This window comes from Arachis hypogaea, chromosome 6, assembly GCF_003086295.3.
Source record: "Arachis hypogaea cultivar Tifrunner chromosome 6, arahy.Tifrunner.gnm2.J5K5, whole genome shotgun sequence".
NCBI lineage: Eukaryota > Viridiplantae > Streptophyta > Magnoliopsida > Fabales > Fabaceae > Arachis > Arachis hypogaea.
The window spans coordinates 73,389,282-73,402,418 of NC_092041.1; the positions used below are offsets into that span (position 1 = coordinate 73,389,282).

Consider the following 13,137-nt stretch of genomic DNA (forward strand, 5'->3'; position numbering starts at 1 on the left):
GAATACCCCTATCTTAACAGCTTCTCCCTTAAACCCTAGCTTCTCCACTACCGCCGCAAGGACTGCCGCCGTCCGTCGCTCTCAGGTACTACCATCGTCGTCTGGTCGTCCGTGCTTCTTCCTCCTTCAAGAATCGCAGCTTCTTCTTCATCGACCTCGGCGCGTCAGTTCCTGGTATTCATCTGCTCCATCGCGCTCCTGCTGCCGTCCGTCGGCGCTCAGTCACCATCGTCTTCGTCTGGTCGTCACAGATTCTTCCAACCCACCACCGTCTTCTGAATTGTGTTCATTGCCTGGCCTCTGTCTCCGTCACGATTCTGCCCCCTCTCTTCTCAGACTGCTCAGTAGAAAAACCCATCTCCATTCCAGTTTCCTTCCTTCGAGTTCAGAGAGCAGAAGCTCAACCAAGAACAAAACCTTAGACTTCGACGGTCAGTATGTACCCGAAGCCATGCATCATATCCCTCCAAATCCTTCCATGGCTGCTGCAAGAGAAGAATCTGAGAATGTTATGTTTGGTGCTTTGGATAATCTCTTTGCTAATACAAAGATTAAGCCTAAGGATATTGGTGTTCATGTTGTGAATTCTAGTTTGTTTAACCCAACTCCTTCACTTTCTGCAATGATTGTGAACAAGTACAAGCTTAGGGGTAACATTAGAAGCTTCAATTTGGGTGGTATGGGTTGTAGTGCAGGAGTTATAGCCATTGATATTGCTAAGGACATGCTTCAAGTTCATAGGAACACTTATGTTGTTGTTGTTAACACTGAGAACATTACTCAGAATTGGTACTTTGGGAACAAGAAATCTATGCTGATCCCAAATTGTTTGTTCCGTGTTGGTGGTTCTGCTATTTTGTTGTCCAACAAAGGCTCTGTTAAGAGAAGAGCAAAGTACAAGCTTGTTCATGTTGTGAGGACTCATAAGGGTGCTGATGATAAAGCTTTCAGGTGTGTGTATCAAGAACAAGATGATGATGGCAAAGCTGGTGTTTCTCTCTCAAAGGATCTTATGGCTATTGCTGGTGGGGCTTTGAAGACTAACATCACAACTTTGGGGTCTCTTGTTCTTCCAATAAGTGAACAGCTTCTGTTCTTTGCTACTTTGGTTGAAGCTTCTGAATGCAAAAGTGAAGCCTTATATACCTGATTTCAAGCTTGCATTTGATCATTTCTGCATTCATGCTGATGGGAGAGCTGTGATTAATGAGCTTGAGAAGAATCTTCAGCTTCTGCCTATGCATGTTGAGGAAGAATGAGGAAGGGGAATAGGGTGTGGCAGATTGCATTTGGAAGTGGATTTAAGTGTAACAGCGCAGTGTGGCAGGCACTTAGGCATGTCAAGGCTTCACCCAAGTCTCCTTGGAAAGATTGCTTTCATAGGTATCCAGTGCAGGTTGTTACATAGCTTTAATTTCTGCTATTCTCTCTGGTACACATAGCATAAGCCAATAATCAATCCTATTCAAGGAGATATTAGATAATGTCTCAGCTGTTCAATCATCACTTTAGAAGCCTATTTTTGTTGTTATTTTTAATTATTCTAATGCTTCTGTTTTAGTTACTTAATCCTTAAATTGATATTTATGTATTTGTCACTGAATCCTTTATTTCACTTGGTTGCATAAAGACTAATGCTAGATTTATATCAGCAATATAATGACTTTTGCTTTGCCTTGCTATCATGTATGAGATGCTACTAAGTTTGGTTAATCACTGTAGTCATCAAACATTTTGCTAAGTTAGGCATCGTTTTCCCTTCTGGTAATTTTTTGTGTTGTGCCAACTGGAAGAAAACCTGTCTCTGTTCCTAAAGTAACAAGTTCTGGGATATCTTCTTGTGCTAAAATTAATTCTTGTTTCCTTCTGGACTATGCTTATGCTTAGAAACAAACTTTGTTCTGCCCTTCCAGTTTTTTTATGTTTGTGTTTTTTTTAAGAAAAAGAGCAGCAGCTTTGTTTTTGGTATGCTTGGAAACCAAAATTTATAGTGTGCCAGTAACTTTGTTTTTGTAAGAAATTACATCTTCCCTGAATCCTATAAGCTGTTGAAAATGGTTGGACTATTTTAATTATAGTGCAGAAATTTTTTGTTATAACTAGTGATGTAAGTTTATCCCATTTTTGCTTTGTTAATTGCCTGTAGCTTCTTGGAGAGTAAGATACAAGAGGCGAGATCAAAGGAGGATACTCTGAAAGCAAGAGCTCAATCTGCAAAGTTTGTCCAAACCATTTTCTGATTGACTCGCATTTTATTACAGTCTATTCCTAATCCCTTTTAATCCTGGTTTTTTATTTATGTAATAAATGTAACTCTCTGATTTTGTTCTAGAATAATTCATCTTTCCATTGAATTTCTTGTCATTTGTTGAAAGAAAGTGAAAGAAGTTTTGTGGTCAAATATTAACTGTAAGAATAGTTAGATCTCTTACGAAGAATTCCGGTGTTGGAAAGTTATGGCATTAGCATTTTTTTATTCTTCAGCTTTGTTTTGTTACTATTATGTTCATATAAAACACTGAATTTTTAGCATCAATGGCCTTGTTATAACGTTTCTACTCATTGATAAAGCTTACATAGACTTCACTTATGCAATTTATAAATTTCATTGTGGATATTAATGTACAAGGAATCAAATCAAGGAATGTTACAAGCAATTGTTAAGTTGTAATCATGATTGCATCCTCTGAAAATGAACAAAGTATATACATGAAAGAAGAAAGAAAACAACAATTGAGTGGTGCAACATGCACATTTCAAAGTATATCAAGAGCATGTACCTCGAAGCAGTGTTGAGTTTAATTCTTTATATATACAAGTAAGACAGTGAATGATAGATTACAGGCTTCATTTTGTTATCATATCAACCGTTGAACAGAAAAATTATGATCTTATTGCAATTACTTGCAAGTGAAATTACTATATTAATCTAACTCACAACAATGACACCATTTTGCTTTCCATATAGTCATCAATTTTGTTAGCATATCAACCGTTGACTCCCTAACATTAACTCTAGTGTTGGATAACAAATGAATTTATATTCTAAGATAGGAACAGAGACAATGGGTTAAAAAAATCAAAAATCAATTACAAGTGGGAGGGGAAAAATGGTGGCTTGTTTCTATCCAAAACAAGCAACAAAAAATATGCCTTATCTACCATGGAAATTATCCTCCTTCTGGCTCTCCATATCTCTATATCTGTCTACCAAATTACTCTGATAACCACTGAAAATGAAAAACAACCCAATCCCCTTTGAAAAGTGACAAAGTTCAAGGGATATGAATGCAACTTTGACATTAGAAATATACAATATGCACCTTCCAAGAATGATCACCCACCGTTACAACTTTAAAAGGGGTTTCTAATGGCTCTCCATACATCTCATTGAATAATGATCACCCACCATTCATTGACATGATCAATCCAAGAACAGCCACAACATACTATTAAAAAAAAAAGGGACTGACTAGGTAGTAAAATGAAGAAATAAATACAATCATTGGATTCCTCCCAATTTAAAACACATATATGCTACTAGTTTACAATCATTGAACCACATAGTTTTAGCACTATGTAACAGATATTATTAACTAAAAGATGTTCTGGCCCTTAAACTTTAATAATAAAGAATAATATATTAGATAATTGTGTTCCTGAACTAGTTCTCACGTAAAGAATAATCACCTAAAAGATAGAAAAAAAGGAAATGTCATAACATGCTTCCACTCTAGATAGATATGCCTAAAGGCCTTAAAAAATAGCAATAGCCTTCTTCTTCTTCTTCTCATATCTGATTGGTTCTCATGAGACTGATCTTGCTTGACTATGGTATCCTTCCAGCCCTGTTCAAGCAAACAAAAAATAAGCAGGCTTCCTAGATCTATTACTCTATGAGATCTGTTTATATATAATTGCAAAGGAGATGGTAATTGAGATCTAGTAAAAGCAAATGGAACGATAAATTCATAGTTAATGGACTATAATTATTCCTGAGTCCAGTGACAAACCTTCCATGCTTTTGCAGCAGAGATCGACGAACGGACTGAGTGGGATGAGCAGTTAGGACCAAATCTACAGTTTGCTTCTTCAAAGCATCAAACACTTCCTGTGGGGACTTTTTCAGTTCAGTCACAAGCCTCTTGAAGGTTTCTTCATTCAGTGATGGCAGAGTTCTCATCAGCAAAATCACCCTTCTTTAATAGCTTAATCCTTCTTCGGTAGGCAATTTGAACTTCTTCTGCCAAGTTAGCTAAATTAAGCATGTGGGAAAATGATTTGGCAATGACAATAGAATCCCCAGCATCAAGACCAGTTAGTATATTCCCAAGTTCCTCCAACTTCTCAGTCTTATGCTTCTTTTCATACTCAGCTGAAAGCTCATAACAATCTTGATCCTATTAAGCATCAAATTGTATAAACTATAAGGAACAACAGGAAAATAACAAAGAAAGAAAAAATTACAGAACAAAGCGGAATATTGGGTTCCTCTTTTTAAGTCAGTGCCAATCCTTAGTATGTAACATGTTTGAGAGTACTTGTGCATATTAAACTTCTCCCCTCTTTTCTAGAGTCAATAGATCAAAATATTACCAGAAGAGAAAAAAAGCCATACAGATTTTGTGCATCATATCAAAGTGGACCTGAATTTATTTACTTAATAGTTTGCATTTACTTATGGCTCTAAAACAAAATCAAAAAGAGTGAAGCCCCCTGGTTCTAGATTAACGTTTCTGTTTCATTCCAATTGCTACAATTGAAGAAAAACCACTGACATGCAACACACTAAGGCCAAAAGAGTATAAAAGAGTATAAAAGAACTAAATTTCAATCTCCAAAAGAGTATAAATTCATATATAGGCAAATGGAGACATTAAATAATCTGGCAAACAAATACCAACACAAACGTAAACAAAATATAATGTCGTATGTCACTAGACGGCTCATATGCCCACAAGAAAATAATAAAAACAAAAATAATAATAAATATCCTATGTTGCAAATCTAATCTTATGGAAATTCATAATCATCACGATGGTGATTATCATTCAGCTTATTAAGATTTTTAATGGCATTATTTTTGACCATATAGCTGATCGTATTATGAATCTTTAACACGAGTGAGACTGTAATCTTCATGCGAACCCCATCATCCACCTAATAAAATTTGAATAATTACACATTAGGCTTAACTACTTAAATATAGAAGAAAGAACGAAGGAAAAGATTAGTGCATAACATTACCTTTATGTTAAAATGATCATCTTCAAAACAAGCTATCATCCAACTTGCAACCCACACACCCGCGTCACTCCTATATATCGAGGAAGCTATATTAGAGTATTATATAATTGCATAAATTTCATATCAATAACTACTAATTATACGATCTTATGATCCAGCTTCAAGGGTCGGAAGGCCTTCCGGCTCTTCAAATTTAAATTGTGAAGAAATCAGATTTAGAGTGGTCTCAAAGTCATAGAATGAACGATCTTCCAATACCTCGTCCAAATAAATGGCCTATTTATGTCTATGTTAGAGTTTGTTTTTTTAGTCATATATGTAGATAATTAACAAAAAAAAGGAAAATATAGTTACTAATTTCAAGGCTGTCCTCTTTCGCTTGAACTGTTTCTCAATGGGTAATGGGTCTAGCAAAATGATTTGTCCTTTAACACGATCAATCACTACGAGGTACCAGTGTTCATGACCTTCGTCAGTAGTTTCAGATACAGGGATAAAGACCTAATCAAGAGAAAGTCATTTTAGTTATTAAAATTATTTTATGTCAATATTTGCTAATATGAATTTAAAATGATATAAACTTACTCTTTTTAAGCAATCAACTTTGCCCAAATAACTATATGTGATACAAAGCGGCAGACTTTTAGGATCCAATTTTGTCTTCTCTGACAGCTACATTATTTCAACCACTAGTTTATATGTGCAATACAAATAACAACTACCAATATTATTTTAGTATACACTCCTATATACTTACCGCAAAAGTTGTGGGTAAAAACCAATAACCACTTTCTCTGATCAACTCTATGCTCATCATATCTGCTACTAAGTCTAGCATAAGAGAAACGATTGGCTTTCCTGGCATCAAGCTCCTGAATACATCTCTGCGAGATGTAAACTCTGAAATTACTATATCCTCCTTGTAGCTGCCAAAGATAATTTAACATAAATAAAAATAGCTAAACAAATCAACAACACCATTAACAAATAAAATTCTAATTGAGTTTACTTACTTATCCATCAAATGATTAACATACAAGTATGCTGCAATTGCAAGTTCAGTTTCGTTCAAACCCATTGAAGCTGTTGGTCTAAAACAGACTTGCACCCACTAAATATATAAAAAAAATGGTTATTAGTGAAACCGATAAATAATAATAATAATAATAAACTACTTATTACTTAGTACTCACACTAGGTAGCTCTAATCCAGGAATATCGATTGGAGCAAGTGAATCTGTTCTCCTTTTTTTAGCAATGGACAGATCTGTCTTGGCCTTCTCAATACACCACAGCAACAATGAATTATTCGACGTACTACTTTGTTGGTTAAGAGTCTTAGAATTGGAACCAAAGACCTTAAACACCTTAGAGGGAAAGCTGACATTATTTTCCAATCGTTGAACAAGAGATTGGACTATTTCGGTCAATTGCTCAACAGAATTAGCTAATGAGTCTAAATTCACTCTGTCCTTCAATGATGGATTGGGTTCACTGTAACATTAGAACATTGCATGCAGGGTCAAAATCTCGTTTTATTCAATGTGAAAAAACCCAAGTCCATATAGCTTTTGCATAAAAAAATACAAAAATATAATTAACATGAAGAATATGTACAACTAACTGAGAACAAAATTTTGAGATTTAGATCAATAGCACAAAAATTCAGATCAAAGTAAAAAACTAACCCCGAAATTTGAAAAAAAGCAATAGTAATTAACTCAACAAAAACAAAAATCAACAATTCTTCCTGTTAATAACAATCAATAATCAAAGAAATTACCTTAGAAAAACAAGAATACTCAAAGAAATTGAATGAAGGAGGAGGGGGAAATAGTTGGATTGATGTATTTCTCATGCATTTCCTTGTTCTTCACTTGCTTTAGCACAGGGGGGCCAACAAGATTTGTAACGTGGGAGTAGAAAGTGCTGCACTAGGCTGAGAAGCATTGGAAGAAAAATTAATGTTTGGTTCAAGAATGGAAATTGAACGAAGGAGGAGAGGAGCTTGAGGCTACTTTGTTTGGGGGTTCTTTAGACTCTCGGAACAAGCATGTCAGTCAGGCATGTCTGTGCTGTGACTGGAGGTCGAAGCTAAGACGTGGAACAGGTCTCCCATTAGCCAGTTACGTTTCCCCAGTGGACAATGCTGCGCCAGAGTGAAAAAGAAGAAAATAAAAGGGAAGTAGGTTTGTTTTGGAAGGACCAACGGGGATGGAGGAGATGCCCCGTCAGGAGGTGTTATATGTAGACCACTCAGACTTTTTGAAACCAATAATGGTGAGGATGGATAGCTGCTCTAATGGAGTTTTTACCTTTTAGGGTTGGGTTTGGTCTACTTTTGGAGAAAGAAGGGGGAGGGGATAGTGGCAACATTTGTCTCTTTTTTTTTAAAGAATTAACATAATTTTTATTTTATTCTTTTAATCAAATATGTAAATAAATTTACTCATTATTAACAAATTATACAAGATCATTTAGAATAAATTTATAATACAAGAAACCAAAAAAAATAGTACGTACTTGTTCAGAATTTTAGTTGGTTCTTGACAGATCTTCATGTTAGGAATAGAACTTGCCTCAACAAAAGCAACTCGATTATTTCTTCGCGTTCTTACCATTGTAATTAGCTTGTAGTGTTATGTGTTTCAGAATAAAAATACATAACAATGATAAAAGAGAGTTGTTATTATATATCAATTTACGCTAAATCTATATTAAATGCAAATATTCATTCTAATTATTGATAATCTAATTAGTTTATAATCAACATAAATCACATTAATTATATTATTTATAAGTAAATCATATATTCCATCAAAATTAATATTATATCTAAATTAATATTACAAATTTAAATGCTAGTATTACGTAGAGTTATAAGTTAAAATAAGCTAAAATAATAATATCTATTTTAAATCATGTATTAATAAACAAAATAAATTTTCAGTAACTTAAAAATATTAGGAAAAATTATTCTAAAGGACCGTTAGAAAGATTTAATTATTAAAAAGGATCTTTAATACTAAAATTATTAAAAAAGACCAAATCTTTTTATAATATTTAAGAAAACGAATCAAATCTTTTTATAATATTTAAGAAAACGAATCAAATCTTATTATAAGGAGATAAATATATCTTTAATTATTTTTTATTTATTTTTTATAATTTTTATGTTGATAAATTTTATTTCTCTTAAAATTTTAGTAATTTTTATTAATTAAATATTTATTTTTATTTATTTTTTTATTTTTATGATCTTTACCTAATGAGAAAAAAAGACAAAAAATCATAAAAGTAATAAATAAATAAATAAATAATAAAAATTACCAAAATTTTAGAAAAAATAAAAATTTTTAATATAAAAATTATAAAAAATAAATAAAAAAATAGTTAAGAATCAATATATTAATAATTAAATCTCTCTAACAATCTTGTAGAGTGGTTCTTTTTAAATTAAATAACTAATTAATCCCAAGTGAATATTCATAAATATCTTCGTAACATTGTAAATCAAATAGCATATATTAAAGATTATACAAAATAAATAAAATATAGTTAAGAATATATTTATCTTCTTATAAAAAGATTTAGTTCTTCTTCTTAAATATTATAAAAAGATTTGGTCATTCTTAATAATTTTGATATTAAAGGTCATTTTTAATAATTAAGTCTTCGTAACGATCTGTTAGAATATATTTTCCAAAATATTACATATTTATTGTCACGTTGAATAATAAATTTAAATAGTAATATCTATTATGAATAATTTTGACATAAAAATAATAAATTTACAATAATATATAATTTTAAAAATATTATATAACTATTATTAAATATTACGTATTTATTATCACATATAATAATAAAGTTAAAATTAGCATGTTTTGGTAATGTTATGATCTTTTAAAAAAAATTAAATATTTATTAATAAATATTATGTATTAATAGGCAAAGCCTTTCGCATTATAAGATCTTTAGCATGTACATTATAATATCAATTTAAAATAATAAATTTGAATAATAATATCTATTTTAAATTATTTATAAAAAAAATAATATCCACTTTAAATAGTAAATCTTTTTAAATTACAATCATAGATACACATTCTTTATAATTATATATATATATATATATATATATATATATATATATATATATATATATATATATATATATATATATATAACAATAAAATCCTTTGAAAGATATTTTTCAATAATAAAGAATAAACAAACAAAATTTTTGTATATATATAAGAACACTCCTCAGCATATCATTAGTAAATTATATTCACATTATAATTCTAATTGTGTTACATATATATTTGAGTGTTTGATATGGGTAAGCGAAAATCATCCGGATCATCTCAACGTAGAGATTACAAGAGAGACACAAGAGATATTAACATTAATGCTATTGGTAACCAACTCTTACATTATTCGTACTTGAACCATATACCACACATGCCCCAATTTTTGTATTCTATCTACCCTGGCTTTTATACTGTTGCAGTATATTCTAACCAATATCCGACAACCATGCATCCATCACTATACAACATATTCCCACCATCATTTATTGTAGGTCCAACTGTCACAAATTTTCAGCCTCCTACTTTCTTATATCCTTTTCAATTTACTAATCCAAGAGATACAGATGAAATTCTTAAACTGCTAAAGTCTCCATAACATCATCAGTCTGACTCTGGTACAAATAAAAAAGCAACAAAATAGACAAGTGTACGCAATAAAAAGATATATACGGCCAAGAGAAGAATTGTCTGGAATTCATATTTGTCTGAAAATAAGGTTGGTGTGAAGGCTGCCTCCATTAAAGACAACTTTTCAAAAAATAAAAAAACTCCACCAGGGACCTCACACAAATTTGTAACTGAGGAGCAAAAGGCACTCTTAAAAAAGAGTACACCAAGTGGATATTCTATTAGCATGCCTACCCTAAGCCAAGAAAATATCAAGCACAATAAAACGAAGAATTGAATGGCCATCTGTAAGTTCTTATATCTCAGGCATTCGCATGAATCCTCTACGGTTACATAACTTAGTGATCTCACCAATTTTTTTTTATTTTTTTTTGCAGTGGATCCCGATTTTATTTAAGCCTCCTGCATACATGGATTTGGATGACTTAGATATTAAAATGGTAACCTATGTGTTTGCACCAAATAAATGAAGGTTAAATATCTCATTATCTATATACTAAAAATTAAAAAAATAGTTCAATATTAATGTGATTCGTATTTGTAGTGATGAGGTATTGGCGACAACAAACAAATTTAGCAGAACTCGTGACAATTTCAAGTCATTAATTCCGAAGGAGCGGGTACATGGGGATGTAAGTGCATAATTAAACTGCTATCTCTAGCATACTTTAATTCCTAATATATTTATTATTTACCACATAGGTGTTAGATTTGGTGGCTACTATGCTAACCATGCAGGAGAAAGAAATAGGATGTCAAACACACTGGTATTTGCCAGCTGTGTTTTCGGTACGCAATGTCTTTTTCAAGCTTGTTATCGTTTTTATTTATTTTATCTTATTACTTAATTGGTGTCACTGACTTAGCCCCTAACTATTAAATTCAGCAATTCATACTGCAATGTGATACCAAAATTGAAGTTCTGTTGAAATATTATCAAAAAGAATTTATGGGAAAAGTTGATGAAGGTCTAAAAAAGGTATATAATTTATTGTATTTTTAATTTTTTTATTATTTAATGGCATTTATATTTATGAACTTATATATACCTTAAAAAAATGTATCTAGTAATATTCTAATACGTGAAAGTTGGTACTAAATTTTTTTACCTGTCAACGAGAACAACACACATTGGTATCTGGTTGTTTTTGATTTGTGCAATCATCAAACAATTCTGCTAGACTCCCTACCGATTGCTACAAATAAAGAGCAAAAGAGATCGAGTATAGTAAAGCTGGTAAATTAACTTTCTCCATTTTCACTTTTATGACATTTTTTTAGGTTTCAAATATCGTCCTTTATTTAATTTTTTTCCTATATAAATAGGCAAAATTTCTGGAAGATATGCTCAAGTATGACTCGTTCTATAAATACAACACTCCGTTCAGGCCAAGGATACTTGATTTTGCATTTGTGGATATGCTAGAAACAGGAGAGCAAGCTCCTGACTCGTAAGGAATATCTGTATTTGTGTTTTCCTCTTTCAAATTTTTATCTGCATAAGCTAACCACGTCTTATTTAACACAGCAATGATTGTAGGGTATGGGTGGCAACTTGGATGACAAACTACAGGAAGATGTATAGTTATACAATAAATGTAATTTTCTTTTGCTAGAAAAAAAGTACTACAATTGCTAATGTGTATGGTTTTGTTGGTAACCTAAAATACTTATATTTTTCAGGTTAATCATGGTACAAGGATGCGACTTGCGTTAGATTTAATTCTAAGGCCCCACAACTTGATGCTGCGTAATGTCATTGAATATGCTACTATGAATTACAATAAGTATAAACAAAGGAGTCAAACAAAAATTAAATAATCGTAACTGTCATGTAGTCATGTTTAGATTATATTAACTACTAAGACTTGTTAGTTTCATCTCTTTTACTTAAAAAATTATTATGCACTATATTTTTTATGGACTCTTGTTGAAAATTAATGTTTCTATCTTTCGTTCGATTATGGTTGAATTTAGGTGAAGATTAATTTTCACTCTAGCATTTTGATTCCTTGAACCACTTCTGTGTTGTAAGCTTAATTAAAAATTTGATTCTAAAATGTATTAAGCATTTTAAAATAAAAAAATGATAGAATGGTTATAATCTATCTTTTGAAAATCGGTTCGAACCAGCCGGTTGAACGGATTGAACCATGAACCGCTACAAAAAACAACTCAGACAAATGTTAAAACCCTCAATCTCAATAACCACAATTGAACCGTTGAACCGGCCAAGAACTGGTCGGTCGAACCGAAATGTCACCTGTACGAATTTTTGGAATAATTGAAAAACGCCAAGTTCTGTAAACGGTTTCGAATCGACTGCTCGACCGGTCAAATCGTGAACCGGAAAAAATAGCGGCTCAGACCATGATTTTGAAAACCGGTTTGAATCGGTCGATCGAACCGTGGACCGGTATAAAAAACGAATCGGTCATATATCAAAACCGAAAGATTCAGAAATCATCGTTGGATTGTCAAATTGGTCGAGAACCGGACGGTCGAACCGATCCGGGACCCAACCGGTTTTCTTAAATATGCTTAAAACGGTGCCGTTGGTTAGAGGAACCCTAACCAGCGTTCTGAAAATTGAACCGGACTGACCAGTTCAACCGGATTAATCGGGAACCGGTCAACTAACCGGTCCGGGTAAGCCTAGAAATTGTCTGGCAAAAAACAGGTCGAACCGGCGATTAACCGATGAACCGGTTGAACCGTCCGGTTTTTAAGAAAAAATATAAAAAAGAAAAAATAAAAGAAGAAGAAAGGCAAGTGCTGGAGCCATAGTTGTAAGAACCGGATTGGACCAGCCGGTTCGACCAAAAAACCGGTGAACCAGACCCTGGACCGGTCCGGTTGAGTGATGTAACCGGATAAGGAAGAGAGCCGTTTTGAACCGAGTTGAACTGGCCGGTTTTGATGAAAACCGAAAAACCGGCGGTTTCTGGTTAACCGACCGGTTCAGAAAATTTTTTTTATTCCTTTTCCAAAACGACGTCGTTTTGGTTTATTTTTAAAAAAAAAGAAAAAAAAGAAAAGCCCTTGATAAACCACTATTTTATGGTTTATATTGTGTTTAATTGTGTGGTTTTGTCATGATCCTTACCCACTTATTCATTAATTTAGCATACATTTAGATTTCCTTCCTAAATTTAGTACATGTTTG

At 32.5% G+C, this 13,137-nt stretch overlaps 1 pseudogene; it reads left to right on the plus strand.

The window, feature by feature from the left end:
* The first annotated feature begins 220 nt into the window (after window positions 1-220).
* LOC112696710 (3-ketoacyl-CoA synthase 4-like) lies at window positions 221-1,408 on the plus strand (annotated as a pseudogene).
* The last annotated feature ends 11,729 nt before the right edge of the window (window positions 1,409-13,137 follow it).